Below are 22035 nucleotides of genomic sequence, written 5' to 3' on the forward strand. Positions count from 1 at the left end.
AGAGAGAGAGAGAGAAAGAGAGAGAGAGAGAGAGAGAGAGAGAGAGAGAAGCTAGAATGTGATTCATCTCTTGGGAATCTGTTTCAATGCTATCTTTATCCAAGGAGCTCAAAACAAATGTTATTACATGACCAAGAATCAAAGCGGTCATTCCAAGGCCAAGGAACATATAGTGACCTAAAAGAATGTAATATTGATGTTCTGAAAACCAGCTCTGTGCCCTTGAAAAAAGATTTAGTTTTATAGAAGAAAGCATGGTATGATATATGCGGGGTTTTTCCTACTTCATGACTAGATTTCCTAAAACCCCTTGATACGTTTTCTGAGTGAAAAGACTATCTTTGGTACTGTATTAGGTACTTTTCCCACTGCTATGTTTGATTACTTTGACAAAAACAAGGGATTATTTTGGCTCGTGGTTTGAGAAGAGGCAGTCTGTCCTGACACATGAAGGCAAGGTGGTAGGAGCTAGCAGTTCATCAGATTACATTTAAAGTCAGCAAGCAGAGCAAAATGGATGCTGGCACTCATCTGGCTTCCTCCTTTCCCCCCTTCACTTAGTATGAATCTCAGCCAAAGGGACAGGGTCACCCACATTCAGAGTGGATCTTTCTTCCTTAGAGTTTTCTGGAAAAGTCTTCAAGCACACTCAAAGGGGTGTCTCTCAGATAATTCCAAATCTAGGCAAGCTGGCAATAAAGAGGGTAATCTCTACAAATATCAGCTCCTTTAACCCTTATTGGAGTTTATGCTTGCTAATTAGGTGGGCCTTCAGACAGCTTCAGGATAGGGCTGGAAATCTATATATGGGACTTAACACCTCTATCTAGGTAGAAAGGAGAGGGACTGGAAAGGAACTAATTGATGGAATATGGAGAGTTTGTAAATAGATGAAGACAAGGAGGTAGCTACAAGATGTGCACATAAGCTCTGCAGGACCCCCGACCCCCCACCACCAGCGTGGCCTGTTCTCCCTTCCACCTGCCTGCCACTTTTTTAAAGTAAACCATCAAATTTAAGTAACATGTTTTCCAATGTTCTATGAGTCACTAGCAAATTAATGAATGTGAGGAAAGACTAATGGGAACCTCAGAATCTGCAGCCAAGTTGAACAAAAATATGGGTGGTCATGAACTTGTTACTGGCAGCTGGAGTAGAACAGTCTTGTGGAACTGTCCTTATACTTTGAAAGAATCTGATGGTAACTCCAGGCAGACAGTGTAACAACTGAAGGAATCTTGAGGTATTCAGTAAACAATGAATAATGAAAAGAATCAGTAATGATCTGTGAGGAAAAAAATTATTTTTTTCTAGCAATTTCTAACTTACACTTGTGAAGCTTAGAGACACAAATGGATTTGTTGATATAACCTCCTAGCTCACCTTGCTGCATCATTTGCAAATAGAAAGCCCAAAGAATGTAAGTAATGCTATGAGAACAGCTGCTACTAAAAGGAGGTGGTATTAACTCTACGCCATAATGTGCCAACCATTAAGTTTAACATAAATTATGTGCAAAATTGTGTGTAAAACTCTAAAAATCCAATTCCATCCTCAATAACAGAGGAGAAATTAACTTCATTATTTTTTTTTACTGTACAAGCAAGTAACAGAAGTGGGAACTAAATTCAGTTTTAATCCCTGCATCTGTCTATATTATAGTAGCCTTCATTTTTATAATATAGTATAGGATTATAAATTCTAATGATTACTAAGCATAATATATCCTAAAATGTGCCTATGGAAGACTAGTTTTCAGAGATTATGTCATAAAAATCATAGAAATAAAAAATAAAATGAAATTTCATGTACAGACCTCATATTTCACCTCATGGGACTGAAGAGGGACCAAGAGTTTTAGGCCATGGCAGAAGGTGTGTTAACTCCTTGAGCACCAAGAAGCCAGCTGTCTTAGGGTTTCACTGCTGTGAACAGACACTATGACTAAGGCAATCCTTACAAGGACAGCATTTAATTGGGGGCTGACTTACAAGTTCAGAGGTTCAGTCTGTTATTATCAAGGCAGGAGCATAGCAGTGTCCAGGCAGGCATAGTGTAGGAGGAGCTGAGAGTTCTACATCTTCATCTGAAGGCCACTAGGAGAAGACTGACTCCCACATGGTTAGGAGGAAGGTTTTAAAGCCCACATCCACAGTGACACACTTCCTCCAACAAGGCCACATCTACAAATAGTGCCAATCCCTGGACCAAACCTACTCAAACCACAACATTCTACTCTCTTGCCCCCATAGGCTTGTTTAAACATATGAGTCTATAGGGGCCACACCTAGCAACAGCATAATAAAAAATATTTAGTCCAACTTCCAAAGTCCCTATAATCTATAGCAGTCTCAACAATGTTGAAAGTCCTAAGTTCTGAGTCTCTTCTGACATCCATCCAATCACTTAACTATAATACCCAAAGCAAGACAAGAAACTAGCTGGGAAACTCTGCATTTTCATGTCTGATGTCAAAACAGTCTTCAGATCTCCAACTCCTTTTCATCTTGTTGACTGGAAGAAACTTCTTTTCCTGGGCTGGTTCTACTTCCTGTTAGCAGCTTTCCAAGACAGGTATCCCATAGCTCTGGCATCTCAAATATCTTGGATCTCCAAGGCAACTTCAATGTTACAGTTGCTTGGTGCAATGTCTGGGATGTTCTGGGCTCCTCCAAAGGGATTGCATCATTTCTCTAGTCCTGCCCGCTGTAGAACTCTAGGCTCTTGTTGACTCTACCTCACTGCTGTTCATCCTATGGTACTGGCATCTCCAGTACACTGGGGTCTTCCACTGCAACTAGGCTTCACCAATAAGCCTCTTATAGGCTCTCTTTATGGTGCCAAGCCACACTTCTTTGCACGACCCCTTCAGTCCTGGGCTGTCAGCTGCAACTGAGGCTGCACCTTTACCAATGGTTTTCCCTAGCCTGTCACAGTGCCAAGCCTCAGTTGCTCTCCATGACCCCTTCATACCTTCAAAACCAGTACCACCAGGGTAACTCTTACACATTAATAGTGCCAGTCCCTGGGCCAAGCATATTCAAACCATCCCAGTGCCCAAGAAGACCAGAAAAAGGCCTCACAACCTCTCAAGATGGATTTACAGGCAGCTATGTGTTGCCAATTTGAGTGCTTGGGACTGAACTCAAGTCCTTTGTAAGAGCAGCAAGGTCTCTTAACAACTGAGTTGTAGGGGGAGGTGCTGATTCCCTAATTGGTTCTTGATTGTGTCAATAAAGAAGGTGGGAGCCAATTGTTGGGCAAGGGGTAAAAGTGGGACTTCCGGTTCCCAGGAGGAAAAGATTTGAGGAAAGGGAAGTGGCCAGGCTTTGGAATGAGTAGAAAACAGCAGTCATGTAAGACCTTGGGGAAACTAGAATCAGCAGCCTCTACCACCACCACCACCACCACGGTTAACCAAGTAGGTCAGCTGAAGCTGGCTGATACTGGTTAGCTGATAAGTTTAGGACAGGAGATTCTGCACCCAACAATTGTGCTATCTGGCAGATTCGAAGATAATGAAGCTGTCTGAATGTTTCTTTTCTGAGGAGCAAAGGTGGGCAGAGATGGAGAGAAGCCAGAGTGGTAGCTAATGGCTTGCTGGAAGGAATGAAAGAGAAGTTGATGGAGCTAGTGGAGAGTGGACAGCAGCTCCTGGCTTTCCTGGGTTGGGGGATAGTTGTGTTTGATCCTGGGCTAAGCCAGGTGGAGCAAAGGGAACTGGGTAGGTCAGAGCGAGGCTGAGCTCCCAGGAAAGTAAGAAGCATGTTTTCAAAATTACACACAACCTGTTTTCAAAATTACACACAACACTGAGTATCTCTATAGACCCTATTTTTTTTTAAACTGCCTTTTTGTTTAAAGTAATTGAAAATTTCAGTTTCTTTTGTCCCCAGTTACCAAGGAACTAAAGTCAGTAAGACTTCCATTAGTTTCTCATCACTATCAGTATGAGCACTAAAAAGAGACACCACTGAGAAAGATCAGAAAATCTTAAGAGCTGAGGGGGAGAGGAGCTATGGTGTAGCCTATGTTCCTGTAGGACACCTTTCACAGTATTATCACAACACAGTCACTGGGCCTAAAGCAGAGACCACAGGGCTTGGTATACAATTATGGACTGTGCCACCAGACAGAAGAACTGGTAAGGTTGAAGTAGGTTCAAAATGCTGGTAAATCTCATAATTGAGGACAGCAGGCAGCTCCCTGCCAGGCTCTACCTATCCTGAAACATGTATCCATGACATCCCACTAAGAGACCATGACAACTGGTCACGTAGCATAAAACCTAGATTTCTCCATGCTACTGAGGTTGTTATCTAGATAGGCTCTGAGTGTTTAGCCAATGAGCTTCCCTTCCTGGGCATTCCTTCCGGGTTCACCCTGAGTAAGATGTGTACATTTATCCCCACCATAAATAAAGCAGTATGAACAAGCAAAGACCATTTCCTTCATCAAAGATAGCCGCTGGAGGAGCAGCTTTATAAACAGGCATACCTAAAACTCCTGGGGAAGGCCTCTCTTCCAGCCCCTTCATATTTTCAGCACTTACTTGGAACTGCCTGGCGCATAAAAGTAGGGGCCTGCAGACCCCTGTTCCTCAAGCAGTGTCTGAGTACACAGGAGCTGGAAACTACTATTCTCAAATCCTCACAGCCCCCAGTGGTGTCTGGAAACACAGGGGACTGAGAACCACAACATCCAACCCAGATCTTGCTGTTTCTCACCCTGAGGAACTTGGACTGGGACTGAGCACTATATTGGTAACATCCCAGCTAGGCAGAAAGGTAGATTGGCATACTGTTACTAGGAGAAAGCTCTTTCCCACAGTGGGACGACTGCAATCTCTGCAGAAGCTTCTGCCTACTGTCAGTTCTCTGGAGAGGACTCACCCTCTTGTTTTAAATATATTTAGTTAGGTTTTCTAATTCCTCAAATGTTCATTGGATACACTACTCAGAGCTCTTGTCATTCTGTCTTGTTATCACTGTCCAATTAAACTGGAAAAGCCATGTGCACGGACCATGGTCATACCATCTCTTTATCTAGTTCCGTGCACCTGTAAATGTCCATCACATTTGCCCTTTTCACAGTGGCATCATACAATTTACCTTAAGATTTGTAGCTTTAAATTTTAAAAAAGACCTATTTGAGCAATAATAATAGCTAGAGAGATGGTTCAGTGGCTAAGGACACTTTTTGCCAAGCCTGAAGACCTGATAATCACATGATAGAGGACAGGGCCTAACTCTCACAAATTGTCCTCTGAAACCTCCACGTGCATGTATACTGAGGCACATGCATCCCCACACATACAGACACACATAATAAATAAATGTAATTTTTATTTTAAAAGAGAAATGAATCTTATTCCTATCAGAAAAGTGATGTTTTTGTCAAGTCACACTGCAGAATTTAAATGTTTGGCACATAAATTTCATTTTTATGGCATACCAATTCACTCTGAGCCAGAAGGTCTCTGCAACAACCCTTACATACTAAACACTTAGCTAATTCTCCCTGTTTGAGTAGTGTTTGCAAATCTTTGGCAAGCATACTTACTGTCATTTAAGATCTAGATCTACAGATCTAGATCAGCAGAGTTTACATCCAGTATATATAATCTCAATCAAACTCAACAGCAAACTATGTCAATGATTAGCAAACAAAGATACAAGCAACACCCTTAGTAATAGGTTGATTTCTACAAATTCTCAAGAAAAAAACCAAACAAGTGACTAATTATGAAAAAAGAAACAAACAATAGCCAGTTGACAAAAAAGGAAAGACTAAGTCACCCTTTTCATGTGGGAGGAAAGATCTGCAACCTCAATTAAGAAAATAATGAACATTAACTGAAGGTGTATCTCAGTGAGAAAGCACCTGTCCAACACCTTCAAGACTTGGGGCAAATCTCCAGCACACACAAAACTCGACCATGTTTCTAAGCAAGATGGCAAAAACTAACATGTTTGGTAAAATATTTGATTTTGTAAAAGTAATATGAAATAAGAGCTCTTGGAGATGGCCAATTACAAAATGTTTTCACTTGTTTACAAAACCATTTGAAAATATTTATTAAAAAATCTGCCAGGCAGTGGTATCGCACGCCTTTAATCCCAGCACTTGGGAGGCAGAGGCAGGTGGATTTCTGAGTTCGAGGCCAGCCTGGTCTACAGAGTGAACTTCAGGACAGCTAGGACTACACAGAGAAACCCTGTCTCGAAAAACCAAACCAAACCAAAACAAAACAAAACCAATCTAACTATAGCTGGGCATGGTGATATATACTTTAATTTCATCACTCAGGAGGCAGAGGCAAAAAGATCTCTCTGTGTTTGAGGCTAGCATAGCAAATTCCAGGACAGCCAGAACTACAAAACTCTAAACACCTGATCCTACCCCCAATAGCAGAGGGGAAATTACATCTCATATATTTTTCACTGTACAAGCAAGTAATAAACCCTTTCTCAAAAAAAGTTTGAAAGAAAGGAAGGAAGGAAGGGAGGGAGGGAGGGAAGAAGGGAGGGAAGAAGGAAGAGAGGAAGGAAGGAAGGTCTAACTACACAATGGCTTAGTAGTTAAGAGCACTTGCTGCTCTTCCAGAGGCCCCAGTTTTGATTCTCAGCACTCACATAATATCTCACAACCATCTGTAACTCCCAGGGGCTCCTATGCCTCTTCTGGTCTCCACAGGCTCTGGGCATGCAAATGGTACACAGACATACAACAGACAAAAACACTCATACACAAAATATAACTAAATAAAATTTAAAAATATTAACTACATCTATCTTTTCTTTGGCTCTTCATGGATATTCATGGAAGCATTATTACTAAAATAGAAATATTGTCATTTCTTAGCTTATTAGTAAGAACTTACATTTTGTTCATGGTTGTTGATTTTCCAGACACACTCAGAGTCAGGAACTATAATGCAACCCCCAAGGAAAGGTAGGAGATATACAGGGTAGTGTATAACTTACTAAACTCAAACTCAAAGCATGGTTGCTGGTCCATAACATTAGGATCTCATGGGAATATGATAGAAATACAAATTCTTAAGGCCTATTCCAAACTCAAGATACCCTGAATTTGAGTTTTTAACACTGGAGTTCACAGAGTACTGTTTGAGAGACTTCTAGAAATTGCTTTCTCTTCATTTATATTGAAATCATTTTCTAAGCAGAAAACTATTTTGCCCTCCATTTCCTGCATTAAATGCTATTAGCTATGATAAGTAGAGATGAGACAACCATTTTACAAACATATGGTGATATGGGGCTGCTGCAAAGCCAGCATGGAGCTGAGACCAGGATAAAAGGCAAATACAGTATCTAAATCCTATCCATTATTAAGACAGTAAGCTAGTTCTGAATTACCTGTCTTCTTGCACCTGCTCTTATGACATCACTGTTTCAGTCAGTAACGGAATTTAGTTTGCTGTGACTGTTTACTATTGAGTATATTCTAAGTGGTACACTCTGCTGTTACTCCTCAAAAGATAGTTATACGTATCCTGAGTCTGCCCCTTCTCTGGGGCAATACACTCTTATTGATGGAAATCAATAGAACAGCAGTTCCAGTGAAGCAGATTAGGTTGGTACCAAGATTTGTAAGTGATCTAAAGAATAGCAGAAATGGGCCAGCAAGATGGTTCAGCAAGTAAAGGTGCTTGCCAAGAAACCTGATAACCTGAGTTAGATCCCCAGGAGCCCACTGACTCCTCCTGCAAGCTGTCCTCTGGCCTCCAAATGTGCACCACGACATGTGCACACTCATTCATAAATACATGTACACACATGTGCATGCACACCTTTTTTAAAAGGCTAGCAGAAAAAAATCCCACTTTATACTTAAAAAGTAGGTATTAGATATGTTTAGTTATCTGAAAAAAAATTAGCAAAAGGTAGAATTTCCTTAAATGGAGTATGGTTCCCTCATTAAGAATAACCTAATTTACAGAAAATTTATTTCATGATGTTAATTTAAAAAACAAAAACAAGGAAAAAAGACAAAAATATATTGTTTATGAAAAACTGTAAGAAATAAAATCTTGGTGACTAGAAAGAAGGATCATAGATTAAGAGTACTTATTAAGCCGGGCAGTGGTAGCACACACCTTTAATCCCAGCACTTGGGAGGAAGAGGCAGGTGGATTTCTGAGTTCAAGGCCAGCCTGGTCTACAGAGTAAGTTCCAGGACAGCCAGGGCTACACAGAGAAACCCTGTCTTGAAAAAAACAAAACCAAAAAAAAAAAAAAGTACTTATTAAGCACTCTATATATTCTTTCAGACCTAGGTTTGATTCCCAGCATCTACATCCGGAACCTCACAACTGGCTCTAACGCTGGGTCCTGCATGAGCCTGGTGCACATAAACTTTTATAGGGACATATATATTGTGGTGGTTGGAATACAAATGTTTCCCATAGGCTCATATATTTGAATGCTTGATCATCAAGAAGCGGCACTTGAGAGAGAATAGGAGGTCTAGCTTTGTTGGAGTAAGTGTGTCACTAGGGGAGGGCTCTAGGGTCTTAAGGGCCCATACTAAGCCTAGGGTTTCTCTCTTCCTGCTGCCTGTGGATATGGATATAGAACTCTTAGCTACTTCTGTAACATGCCTGCCTTTGACTCATGATGAGCCATTTTCCTGTCATGATGAAAATGTATTAAACCAGCCGGGCGGTGGTGGCACACACCTTTAATCACAGCGCTTGAGAGGCAGAGGCAGAGGCAGGCGGATTTCTGAGTTAGAGGTCAGCCTGGTCTACAGCATGAGCTCCAGGACAGCCAGGGCTATACAGAGAAACCCTGTCTCGGAAAAAAAAAAAAAAAAAGAAAATATATTAAACCTCTGAAACTGTTAGCAGACCCTAATTAAAATTTTTCTTTTATATAAAAGTTGGGGCTGGAGAGATGGCTCAGTGGTTAAGAGCACTGACTGCTCTTCAGAAGGTCCTGAGTTCAAATCTCAGCAACCACATGGTAGCTCACAACCATCCATAATGAGATCTGACACCCTCTTCCGGTGCGTCTGAAGACAGCTAAAGTGTACTTACATATAATAAATAAATAAATCTTAAAAAAAAAAAAAAAAGAGTTGCCTTGGGTCATGCCGGGGGATGGTAGCATCATATCCTTCTAATCCCTGCACTCAGGAGGCAGAGGCAGGAGGATCTCTGAGTTTGAGGCCAGTCTAGTCTACAGAGTGAGTCCCAGGAGAGCCAAGGTTACACTTAAAAATTCTGTCTTCAAAAACAAAACAAAACAAAACAAGCAAAAAAGACTCGCTTTGGTTATGGAGTATCTCTTCACAGCAATAAAACACTGACTGAGACACATATAAGTTAAAGAGAGACAAAATCATATAAATGTATAACATGATACAGTACACAGCTGTTTAAAAAGATGATTAAATTTGTCAGTAGTAATCTATCTTAATAAAAGCAAAATAAAACAACAACAAAACCCAACAACCCTCAAAAGGTCAAAGTGGGCTTCTGGGTTTTTTTGTTTTTAAGGTAAAATATAAATACAGATGTGTGTGTACATAAAATATATGGAAGACACAAGCACTGGTTTAAAATTGTGTTGGGAATTAGAGGTTAAAGGAAGATTAAAGGTGTCATTTCTGAACTGTTTCAAAATTTTGGTATGCCTACTCAAATCATAGTTAGAAGTAAAAAAAAATAACCAGCATGATGCCTCAGCACATAGAGGTACTTGCCAATGACCTGAGCTTAGTACCCAGAACTCACATGGTAAAAGGAAAGAACCAACTCCTGTAGGCTGTCTTTTGCCCTCCAGATAGATGCACATGCCCTACTCAAGACATACTTACATTAAAGAAAGTATAGTTTAAGAAAAATTCAAACCAGGGGGTTGGAGAAATGATGCAACAGTTGCTGCTTTCCCAGAGGACCCAAGATGACTTCTGTGGGGACGAGGCACACACACAGGTACATTCATGTCTATACATAAAATAATTGTATAAAAAAATAGACAAAACCACTTTAGGAATTACATTATGCATTAGAAAGACCTGTCAAGTGGATCCTTAAGTATTATTTTCTAAATACTATCATCTGACATAGTGTCTTGCCTATGATGTCTTGCTGCTGATTTGAACTGCCATAGGATCACTCTCATAAACTGCCACTGCACAGAAGAATCTTAAAAAGGCGAGAATAAACTTTGGTGACCTTAATTTCCCTGCACAATCATGTCTGTCAGGAAACTTCTCAATTGCTTCCTGTTTTCCCCACAATGTCTGTGAAAGGAACTTACAACAACCTTCCCAGGGCTTTCTGAAACCCACTGCATTATGACAGTACTAGCCAAAGTCTACAAACTAGTTTTGGCCTCAATCTGCTACTGCATAGCCACTAGAACATAAACTCTAATAAGACACAAATTTTTACACATTAGATCTTAAAAACCTAGAACAGAACCACCAGATATTAGAGTACTCAACAGTACCTTTAAATAAATAAATGAAGAAAGAATAAGTAGTTTTCCATAAAGGCTTATACCAAGCTGGAGCTAGCCACTCCTGTCCACTTTGCTTATCTATACAAGCTTATCTGACTAAAGAAGCCACATACACTGGATACTTGAGTATGAAGTCTCTAATTGAGAATGAACAGAAATAACACAAAAGGCTTTCCCAAGCCCCTTTGAAAAACCAAGAATAGAATTTAATGTGTCATTCCAACCTATAACTTAAGAAGAAAGGGCTGCTGACAGCCAATGGTCTCCTAGCCAATCCTTGGGTTTGTTATTTTTCACAATAGTTGCCAAATCAATATAAAACCCAGGTTCCATTTCCACCACCCACATCATGGCTGAAAATCATCTATAATATCCCAGGTGAATCCAATGCCCTCTTTTGGCCACCAGAGACACTGTACACTTGTGACATGCAGATTAAACACCCATACACAAATAAATAAATGAATGAATGAATATTCATTTAACAAGGGGGAGAATATGGTAATATATTAGGAGTTAGGGATATTGGGCCTTTCTGTTTGCTTTAATAGAGTCACAGGCAATTATACATACAAATACTTAGTGATAACACAGTGTCAGAGATTTTGCATGCTGCATCAACTCCTTTCTCCATCATCTGAGAGAGCCTGGGAGCAACAACTTTCCAGGAGCAAATAAGCACACCCAACACCCAGACCATGGCTTCCAATGATCCTTTCCAAGGGAAAGGATCAAGGCAACTAATTTATAGGACTGGACTAGAAAACAGTCTCGGACATCTCATACTGTAGGAAAATAAGAAACGAAACACACACACACACACACACACACACACACACACACACACACACACGTATATATATAACAACAGTAGGACATGTAAAGAAGCTGAGCAAAAGAAGCTCAAACAGTCAACAAACAAAAATAAGTGAGATAGAATTTTTTTTTTTTCCGAGACAGGGTTTCTCTGTGTAGCCCTGGCTGTCCTGGATCTCACTCTGTAGACCAGCTGGCCTCGAACTCAAAAATCCGCCTGCCTCTGCCTCCCATGTGCTGTGATTAAAGGCATGCACCACCACTGCCCAGCGAGATAGAACTTTTCACTCCTATGTAGCCTGGGCATAGTGACTTTTTCCCAGGCAGGTAATGCAGGTTAACATCAACACTGATAAGCTATAGTCCTGACAGATGGTAAGAATAATATTCTAGGTGTTTAGAAAGATGACTAAGTGGTTAAGAGCACTTAGTAGAAGACTGACATCCAACTAACTGCCTGTAACTCTAGCTTCAGAGAGTCTGATGCCTACTTCTGGCCTCCACAGGCAAATGCACTCAAGTGGATATACCCAAACCCAAACACATACAAATAAGTCCTTCTAAAAAATTACATTTAACCTCTGTGATCTCCCTTCCAAAGCCACATTATACACCTGTCTAACCATGACAGAAACAGACAAACCCTAATTGAAAGGCATGCTACAAAAACATCTGAGCAGTCATTTCAAAAGTATAAGGAATGTCTGGGAAATTATCCCAAGCAAAAGAAGAGGGGTGATGGAAGAACTACTGAGTGTAATGAAGTATCCTTGGTGGGATCTAGGGATGAGAAAAGGGCATTAGGAAAAGGGCTGAAAAGAGTGGATTTAGTAATAATCTATTGATAGTGGTTCATTAAGCGTAACAAAAGCACATTAATGTAAGATGTTGATAAAAGGGAAAACAGTTACAAGAGAGACAAGAATTCTCAGTCCTGGCTTCACAATACTTCTGGAAATCCAATAGTATCCTTAAAATAAGTTTAATTTTAAAGAATTTAAAAAAACCCAATACTTTGTGATAGAATATGTGCCTGGGACACACAAACACAGAGACAGACACACATACACAGTCACAGAGAAAGAGAGAGACAGAGACAGAGACAGGGAGAGAGAGAGAGAGAGAGAGACAGACAGACAGACAGACAGACAGACAGACAAACACACCCCCCCCAAAAGCTATAAATGTTACTTGGTAGTAGAATACTTGCCCAGCATATACAAGGCTCTGGGTGCGATCCCCCAAACCACAAAAGAAAAGAAAAATGTCTAAAATATGATCTTTGCCTTCATGAAGGTCTTACTGTGAAGCAGTGATAGTGCACATGAAACAGAATATAAGAAAGCATTAAAGGGTAGAAGTGACAGTGGAGAAACATAAAGTCTGAGAAGGGGTAGGAATATAAAGGTCTGAGTTGTAAGTGAAGGCTTCAGGAAGGAGCTCAAACTTGAGTTTGCATCATAACATGTACTTCAGGGCAACAAAGTAAAGAAGTGATAAACAGAAACATATATAAGAACAATCCTTATGGTAAAGGAACTAGAAAAAGGCAAACAGAAACAAACAAACAAACAAAAAAAGAAAATGTAAAAACATCTCCCTTTGATAAAAAAACAAACAAAAAGCATCCCTAAAATGTAAAAAGTTGAATGGCAATACAATGGCAATACTCAAATACTTTTAGAGCCATGTGGCAAAATAATCATCATGCACCCCTTTAACATATCAACTGACTTCTGGTAAGATGTGACCAATATTCAAGGGCAAAGAAAGTGACAGCTGTTCCCTAGAGCCATAACAGGAAATACCAACAGGGAAAGACAGGAAGCAGGTGGCCAAGTTTTTCTCAACAACTTTTCACAGGACCAGGTACATACATATATTGGCTACTTTCTGTCCCATGCATGTCCTTACTTACAAGCCACCTTAACATTCACAGTAAGCTATAAGCATTTATTAATGTGATGTAGACTTAATGTAACAATAGAATTAAAGTCTGAATGAAGCTAGCAACCCATCGGAATTCTCCATCTCCCACACTCTGCTAGAGATTAGGTAACTATTTTTAAAGCAAAGGGTTTGGAGGCATATCTGCATAAAAATTCCTTTCTCTTGTTTCTTCATCCAGTGAAGCTCAGTTTCTCCTTGTCTTTAATGTGCATAAAAACTCTAAATGATTATATATACAAAAAATGCACACTATTTTCTGAGCAGTTTAGAGGGTTGTCAAGTACAATTTGCACTTTTTGTGAGTGATTTTTGTCCACACACCAATGTTAGACCCTAAGCCTGGAATGGGGTGCAATCACTTGCAGGCTCCCTCCCAGGCAAAAAGATCAAATCTCACAGAACGAACCTTCTAATAATTACATTTATAAACAGCATAGACTACCTGGAAGTCATGAATTTCTTGTCATTAAAGCTGTTCATATACAGGCTAGAAAACCACTCTGAACATTTAAAGAAAGTAACTAAGTGAGAATTAATTTTCTTTCAACTCTTAAGATTTTATAATAACTAGGCATGGTGGTCCACAGGCAGACAGATCTCTGAGCTCTTCAAGGCTAGCCTGGTCCACATAACTCTAGAACAGCCAAGGCTACAGAGAGAAACCCTGACTCAAAAAAAAAAAAAAATTCTTTAACAAGATTTTTTACATTTGATGGGGAACAGCAATAAGCTAGTTGAATGTAACAGGATGAAATAAGACCCAAAGGTTGGGCCAGTGAGATGGCTGAGGGAATAAAGGTACTTACTGCAAAGCTTGGTAAGAGAACCAACTCTCACAAGTCATCCTCTGATCTCCACACATGCCATGATATACATGGAATAAATAAATAAATAAATAAATAAATAAATAAATACAGGCACAAAAGCAAGAATGGCATGGTGTATGGGGAAGTTCAATGCAGGAATCTTCCACCTAGCCCCCACTTACTTGTCATACTAGCTTTTTTTTTCTTTAAATCATAGTCCCCATTAGGGACCAGCAAACTTTTTCTATACAAATCCAGTTTCAGCCTGCCCCAGGTTTCTAAGTGGCTTGTAAACTAAGATTAGTTTTACATATTTAAATAGATGAAGGAGGAAAGAAAGAGCATTTCATGATATGTGAAAACTGGGTGAATTTCAAACTTCAGTGTCCAAATTTAACTGGAAAATAGACATGGCAGTTTATTTTCTGTCTGTTGCTGCACATACTGAAAGAATAACTGCATGGCTACAACAGAGGCTGTGTGCCCTGTTAAAATATTTACTTTCTTCTTCACAAACAAACAAACAAACAAACACAACAACAACAAACCCAAAGAGCTCACTGCCTACTGTCTTACAGCCCCTGAAATGGCCATGCCTGAGCTCACTGCCTACTGTCTTACAGCCCCTGAAATGGCCATGCCTTCGGATTTGTTGTCTACTGCTCGGCCCTACACCCACAACGCAGCTTACTGAGGCAGAAGCCTGTTTTGCTCCTTTATTATAATCTAGAAAGTATTCTGGGCCAAAGTAAAGGCTCAGTTAGTATCTGGTGAATAAGTGAATGGTTCATAAATGTTACTGAGTTTATGCTTTCTCCTACAGAAAAGGAGTACTATTCTAGTAGAGATAAGCCAAACAGTTCAAATTACTGGTGTTCACCAGCTAGTGCAAGAATCCTGAATCCTGAAACTCCAGGATTTTTATGCTCATGAAAGACTCGACAACTGCCAGGTGACATAACACTGTCAGCTGTTTGTGCTTCTGTTTATCTTAAGACGAAAATACTCTGAGAAATCTAATTTCCCATACAGAATACACAGCACTGACATATTAAATCTTTAATAAACATCCATAATTACAAGAGATCTAGATCATGTGCTAATGAATTTTTAATATCTAGAATTTTCCTATGGGACTCATCAACTATCTAGTTTGTAAGCAGATGAAAATTCTTTAGAAATTAAAAGGTTACCACCCACAAACCAGAAGCAGCTTTTTAATCTTTCTCTACTAGCCAGAGAGTGGGTGTGTGAGTTCACAAAACACACCAACCAACTCTGTTGATGGAGGGCAAAGTACTGTTGAGCTAAAATCCCACCTCTAAGTATCTCTGTTACACAAAACTAGTATAACTACCACCCACCCACAATTTCAGTCTCAATCTTCTAATATGTAAATGAAGGTGAGGTGAGGGGATAAGACCCCGTGTCCTGAAGGAATTTTATGTCTTAACGTTTCCATTGAGGTTCTTTTCCTCCAAGAGTTGTGACAATTTCTATACACAAATTCTATATACTCAAAGACAAAGGTTTTGTTTAATTACTAAAATTTAAGATACTGGACAGAGAGAGGAACAAATCAAACTTGTGCTACATTTTAAAGTTGTTACCTGCTTTTTCAAATCTTGGGAGTTTTTACTTTTTTCTCCTTAAAAGAAAAGCCAATTTAGGAATTCCAGAGACGCATGTACACATGGATCTTTTGACAACTATGTCAGGCTTACAACAACCATTTTAGATGGGGTACATGGTCGTCTTTTTTTTTTTTCTTCAATAAAACCTAAGCCTGGACATTGGTTACCATCTACGAAGGCTAAGGTAAAACGTGACACCAAAGCAAAGAAGTATATTCTCCAACAGCTCAAGTGGCCTCCCTCCAGAAGCCCCAGCAGCAGATTCACTAGGGGAATCTCCATCAACGCTGTCCAGGGATGGAATGGGACGGACACTGAAATCACTGGACCAACACCATCCCCACTTTGGCTGAGGCTGAAATCTCAGGTTCTGTAGCGAAACGCATCTCACTGCGGGCCCCTGCTCTCCACAAAAAGGGTTAAAAAAGGGCAGCCTAGGGCCAAGCTCGGGCCACCTTGCCTCCCACCTCACCTATTCTTCGCAGGACAGCGGGTTTCCTCTTCCAAGTTAAACCACAAGTTCAAAATCAAAACAAAAGGTGCAAGACTGGTTTCAGGTGGCAAGGGCTGACTTTCGGCGGCCAACTTATGGGTACCGCAGGGCTGGACGAGCGAAGGCTCTAAGACCTCGGCTAGCCCGGAGGCCTTGGGCCTGGGCGCGAGTCCTCACACGCCCCTCGCTCAGCTGGGCCCAAAGGGGATCTGGGGAGAGTGAGCGGGGGCGGGGGCGGGGGTTGTCCCAATGACAGGCAGAAGGCCCGGAGACGCTGGGTCCGGCCGGAGGCCCGGGGCTTCGGCACCGCCAGAGCGGCCGAAGGTCTGAGCCGCGCCAGGCCTCGAGGAGGCCCCGCCGCCGCGACGAGCCGCGCTAAAGAGACGGCCCGTCCCCCACCCACGGCCTGGGCCAGTCACTCACCGGTGGAGAGACGGACAGCCGGCGTCTCCGCCAGCGCCGCGGCTCGGTCTCCAGCGCCGGCTCCTGCAGCTGCTGCCGCCGCCGCGCCCGGTCCATCCCCACCCCGACCACCCCCCCTCCCGGCCCGCCCCCCGCGCCGCCTCAGCCGCCGCCGCCGCCTCCGCCGCCGCCGCCGCCGCCGCCGCCACGGCCCCGGCGCGCGAGCGCGAACCAGCGGGCGAGGGAACGACGGCGAGAACGGGAGCGCGCGCCCCGTCGCCACGGCCGCCCACAACCTCCACCTCCCGCCGACCGCGCATGCGCGAGGCGGTGCAGAGCGGGCACGCGCACGCCGCGGGGGGGCGTGGCTGGCGACCCAGAGTTGTAGCCACGCCTCAGGCCCGCCCACCCACGCGGGCGCAGGTCAAGTAAGCGGAGGCGCTGCAGGTGGTGCGGCGTCCTCTGCGTGAGTTCAGAAGCTGATGCTCTTTAGTATCGCGGCTCTTCGACCCCTCGGCTTGTCGTCGCTTGGCCTCTCAACCCCTCGGACCGTGGGCTCTTCCGCCTCTGAGCCCCACGTATCCTCAGCCCCTTTCTCTGCTTTTCGGGTGCCTCAGAGCCTCAGTAACTCAGGCCAGCTGCCCTGCTATACAGGCTAAGGTTAATTTCTAGAGCCCACTCCCCTGAGTCGCACAATCTTCTCTCTACCTTGACTCCCAGGGACTTCCACCTAGCGGGCTGGCTTTAGGTCAGATATCACCAATGAAGAAACCCTTAGTAGCTCCCAGCCCATCCGTTTAATTATCTGGATGGCTCTAACTCAGTCGTCCATCACTCAGATGGGGAAGCTTCTTCCCTTGTTGGAGGAATAAACAGAGTCCCTGGCCTCGTGAAGTTTGAAAGCTGGTGGACACCCAAATGGGCGAAATGTAGTTGGGGATGATGGAGCTGCTACAATCCAACTTAACAATCCTTAAGTTGCAAAGAGTGCGCTGGGTGAGGACATGGGTCAGGGTGCAGTCGTGACTTAGGCTGCACGTGAAAAGAGGTAGGTAAGCAAGGGGAGGGACAGGTTTGGGGTTTCTGAGTTTCAGGAAGCCTTTGAGCTTTTCTACAGCCATGGCTGCAGGGCTAGGAACTTGATTATTATGTCTGATTTTAAATTATTACGCAGGCATGTGAAAAGTAGCCTGGGTGAGGGAGATCATTCAAGATGCAACTGGCAAGATGGTTAAGGCAAGGAGAGAGTGTGGTCATAGAGAAAAACATTGGGGGTTAAAATGGATTAAGTTTTGATAAGTTGAAGGAAAGGTGAAGGAGAAGGAGGTGGGACGGTTGACTCAGATTTGAGGGTGGTAAGGATGAGCTTGCAGATGTTTGGGACAGCATGAATGAAGCTACTAAGGAAAGAGATCAGAAAGTGAAGGATAAGCATGTATGCCATTGTAAAAGAAAGCTTAATTTTAAAAAATGAATGATAAACCTAAAAATAAAACTGAAAGAAGAAAATATAGAAAATTCTTTATATCCCTGAGTTAGGCAAAGATTTATTTTAAAGGCATGAACCATGGCATTTGGTAAGTTAAATTTTATCAAAATTGATGTTGTTTTTAAACATTTGAGTAATTACAAAAGCAAATTATTGATGAGAGATGAACTCAGAAGTAGAATATATCCAGTGAAAGTCTTGTCTCCAGGGTATGTAAGACCTTCTCTTTCAGTGGTGAGGACTGATCTAGCCTGCTAAGTAAGTGCTGAACTACACAGTTACCTCCCCTGCCCTAAACAATATGACAAACAACCCAAAAATTAAAGACTGGTGACCTACCTGTTACATTCCTCTCCTTAGCCATACTTAATTTTTAAAAACAAAAGAAAAGAAATAAAAAGCTAAATATCTTAGTGAAGAGATACCATGACCAAAACAATTCTAAGAAAAGAAAGTCTTTTAGGTTTGCTTACTGTTTCTGAGGTTTAGCACACTATCAGCAAAGCAGGTAGCAGGCAGACATGGTGCTGGAGAAGTAGCTGAGAGTGAGTTCTACAGCTGGATCTACAGGCAGCAGAAAGAAATAAAGCTACTGGGCCTGACGTGGACTCTTAAAAAAAAAACAAAAAGCCTGCCTGAGAGAGAGAGAGAGAGAGAGAGAGAGAGAGACTTCCTCCAACAAGGCCACACCTACTTCAACAAAGATATACCTCTGAATCCTTCCCAAGTAGTGTTACTAACCATCAAACATGAGTATTTGGGGGCCATTCTCATTTAACATACCACAGTCAGTCATGCTTCCAATTAACATGATATAATGAAAAAACCAGCCATGCTTTCCTCAGAAGAGAATGCAGAGTCCTCAAATCATCTTCTCCCCCCACCTTTGATAACTGCAAGATGAAAGCATCAATACTATGGTACAAAGTTAACTTAGGCATGTCTTCTTTGTGCCATAGCAACTTCATTTTCCTTAAATAATAATGATTAGTCATTGCAGCCTCCACAGGACTGGTTTTTTACCCGCTGAGATGGCAAAAGTGACCCAGTGTCTCCTGTTGTAACCAAGACCCTGGGACCAGAAGAGCTGGCCATTGCTCCTTCCAGATGAAATCAGTAGTCATGGGACCCTTCTTGGTCTACTGGCTACCATTACCCTTCAGTCCCAGCCCTGAAGCAGTTGTCTGTCTTCATCTGGTGCCTGTGCATGATTCAAAACTACTGTACACTAGGAATTAGACCCAGGCTGATTGTTGTCCTCCACAGTTAACTGTTCATAGGAAATAGATACAGGCTGCTAGAGTCGAGGCATAGGAGACACTTCCTTGTGCAACTTAGACCTTCAAAGCCCATTTGTGCTGCTGTGTGTTTACAGCTTTATCACTGGATTGGCTAACACTGACTTTAAGCTCAGGGAGCATTGTAATTAGCTGTTCTGTGGGTCAGTATCCAGTGTCTTAACAGTGCTCACCAAGCCTGAGGTATCTCTCAAGGGGAGAGTGTATATCCACAGAGGAGGAGAAGGCTTTGCTCTTACATTCAAAGAATCCACACTGCAGTTTCCCTCATGGGCCTGCCATTCTAAACATTTTCATCAGCCCCCTTACACTGAAGCTCTAGTTGGTTTTTCAGAAATCTTGATAGTGAGTGTTTCTTTCAGGGCAGATCTCAGAGTTTCCAGTCATCTAAGCATAGCTTAAATTTGGACTTTTAATCTATGACCTCTGTGCAATTAGGAGCAGATAACCAAAGCCACTCTGCGCCTTTGTTTCCCTTAATGGTCTAACAAGTCCAGGGCCATTCATTCAAGACCTCCTTACTGCCAGCATTTAATTAGGAATATCCAATGGCTTATCATGCTGTAGACTACCAGTTTCCCCAATCCTCTCTGTATTTACTGGAAACAGGATCATTAGCATCTTTAGTCTTATCAGAGAACTCCTCATGTAGCCCCGGCTGTTCTGGATCTCGCAGAGATCCACTTGCCTCTGCCTCTCAAAAGTGCCGAGGTCAAAGCCATGCACCATCACACCCTCAGCACCAATTTACAAAGCTCTTAAGATAGTATTTGATAAGTTATTCTCCTCACCCAGGGAAATGAACCAATTCAAGCCAGATTAGAGTATATTAAACGTAGTTTTATTGGGAAGCTAGTCTCTGGTGAGTTCACTGGCCCCAAGGACTGAGGCTAGGGAGTCGCCATGGGAAGTGGAAGAGAAAGAGAGAAAAAGCCAAGAGATAAGAGAAGGAGAATGAGAGAAATAGGAGACTAAAATGTCTGGATTTTATAGGGAGGAGCCTCAGCAAGAAGGGCAGCCTGGCCCCTGGGCTGGAAAGTTCAGGGTTGGGGCAGGGTATGCCAGGTAGGGACTGAGAGATGCTAGGAGAACCTGGAGGCCAGGTCTCAAAAGAGGAAAAAAAAAAAAGTATAGTCAAAGTTGACTAGCAAATATTATTTAATAATACTTTATAGGAAATAAACATGGAGAAACTAAACGCTTAAGTTATTGCTCACATCTGTTAGAACTTTTACTAAGCTGGGCGGTGGTGGTGTACGCCTTTAATCCTAGCACTTCGGAGGCAGAGGCAGGCGAATTTTTGAGTTCGAGGCCAGCCTGGTCTACAGAGTGAGTTCCAGGACAGCTGGGGCTACACAGAGAAACCCTGTCTCGAAAAACCAAAAAAAAAAAAAAAAAAGAACTTTTACTAAATCATGGCAAAATCTGGGTACACTACTCTGGGTAATTTTATAAGAGGAATTAGTTATATGTATGAGTCTTTGCCTGCATATATGTATGTGCACCCTGTGCATGCCTTTTGCCTATAGAGGCCAAAGGAGGGCATTGTATTTCCTGGAACTAGAGTTATAGATATGTCAAAGACCAGCTTTGACACCTAAGGTAAACCGAGGCAGGCAGAGAGGCCTGGCATCAGTGATGGGGTCAGTGCTGAAAGCAGCACTAAAAGGGGCTGACGGGTTGGTCCAGATAGCGACTGATGGAGGCTGCTGCTTGTCGCAGCCAGCCAGAGATTAAAGAAACTGCTCAGCTGACTTTCCTCTGAGGGAACAAAGCTTTGTGCACTGAGGCTGTCACTCCCTGTGTCCAGCGAAAAACCTCTGAACTCTTTTAACTCTTAGGGTCTGATGAGAAAGAAAAGGAGAGAAAATTCACACACACACACACACACACACACACACACACACACACACACACACACTGAGTGGATGAAGCAAAAGGCAAACTCCAATAACTTCATATATGCATGCATGCATGCAGACCTACAGATAGATGGACAGATGTGTATACATACACACATTGAATGGATCGAACAAAGTTCCAACAAGCGGGCTCCAGGCATTTCACAACACACACACACACACACACACACACACACACACACACACACACACCTGGTGAGTGGATGGAACAAAGTTCCAAAAAGCAGGCTCCAAACATTTCTCATGTACATATATACACACAAACATGATGGGTAGAACAAGCTCCAACACACATTGACACAAGCGTTATACATATACATATATACAGATTTTATGGATGGAACGAAGTTACAACAACTTTATTTTTTTCTCCCATAGCTTATATATTCTTGCAAAATTTTCAAGCACTATAAAATCACGATGGGATTACATTCTATTTTCTTTCTAGTGACTGACTCTGATAAAACAGTATGTTCCCCAATATCTGTAGAAGATATAGCATTATGTAGTGCAGGTAAAGAAAGTAAATTATTCCTAAAAACCCACGTATATTCGTAAAGAAGCCAGTTGTTATAGATTAACAAAGTGTGAGCAAGCAAGGTAGTTTTCTCAGCCAGTTTCTCTTACTGGCAGGCAGCAATTTGTGGTTACAATGAAAGGATTAATTTTTTTTAAACTTTTATTGCATTATGATGAGAAAAGTTACATGATTTCAATTTATCTGAATTT

The 22035-nt window shown here is 42.0% G+C and overlaps 1 protein-coding gene across 1 annotated transcript in view; it reads right to left on the reverse strand.

The window, feature by feature from the left end:
* The window catches only part of Tmcc1 (transmembrane and coiled-coil domain family 1), a 188179-nt gene extending 171418 nt beyond the window's left edge, over window positions 1-16761 (reverse strand). The window contains exon 1 of the mRNA XM_031383045.1: window positions 16619-16761. The gene's annotated coding sequence lies outside the window, so the exon portion shown is untranslated. The remainder of the gene's footprint in view (window positions 1-16618) is intronic.
* Window positions 16762-22035: the final 5274 nt, after the last annotated feature.

Source organism: Mastomys coucha, unplaced genomic scaffold (assembly GCF_008632895.1).
Source record: "Mastomys coucha isolate ucsf_1 unplaced genomic scaffold, UCSF_Mcou_1 pScaffold20, whole genome shotgun sequence".
NCBI classification, from domain to species: Eukaryota; Metazoa; Chordata; class Mammalia; order Rodentia; family Muridae; genus Mastomys; species Mastomys coucha.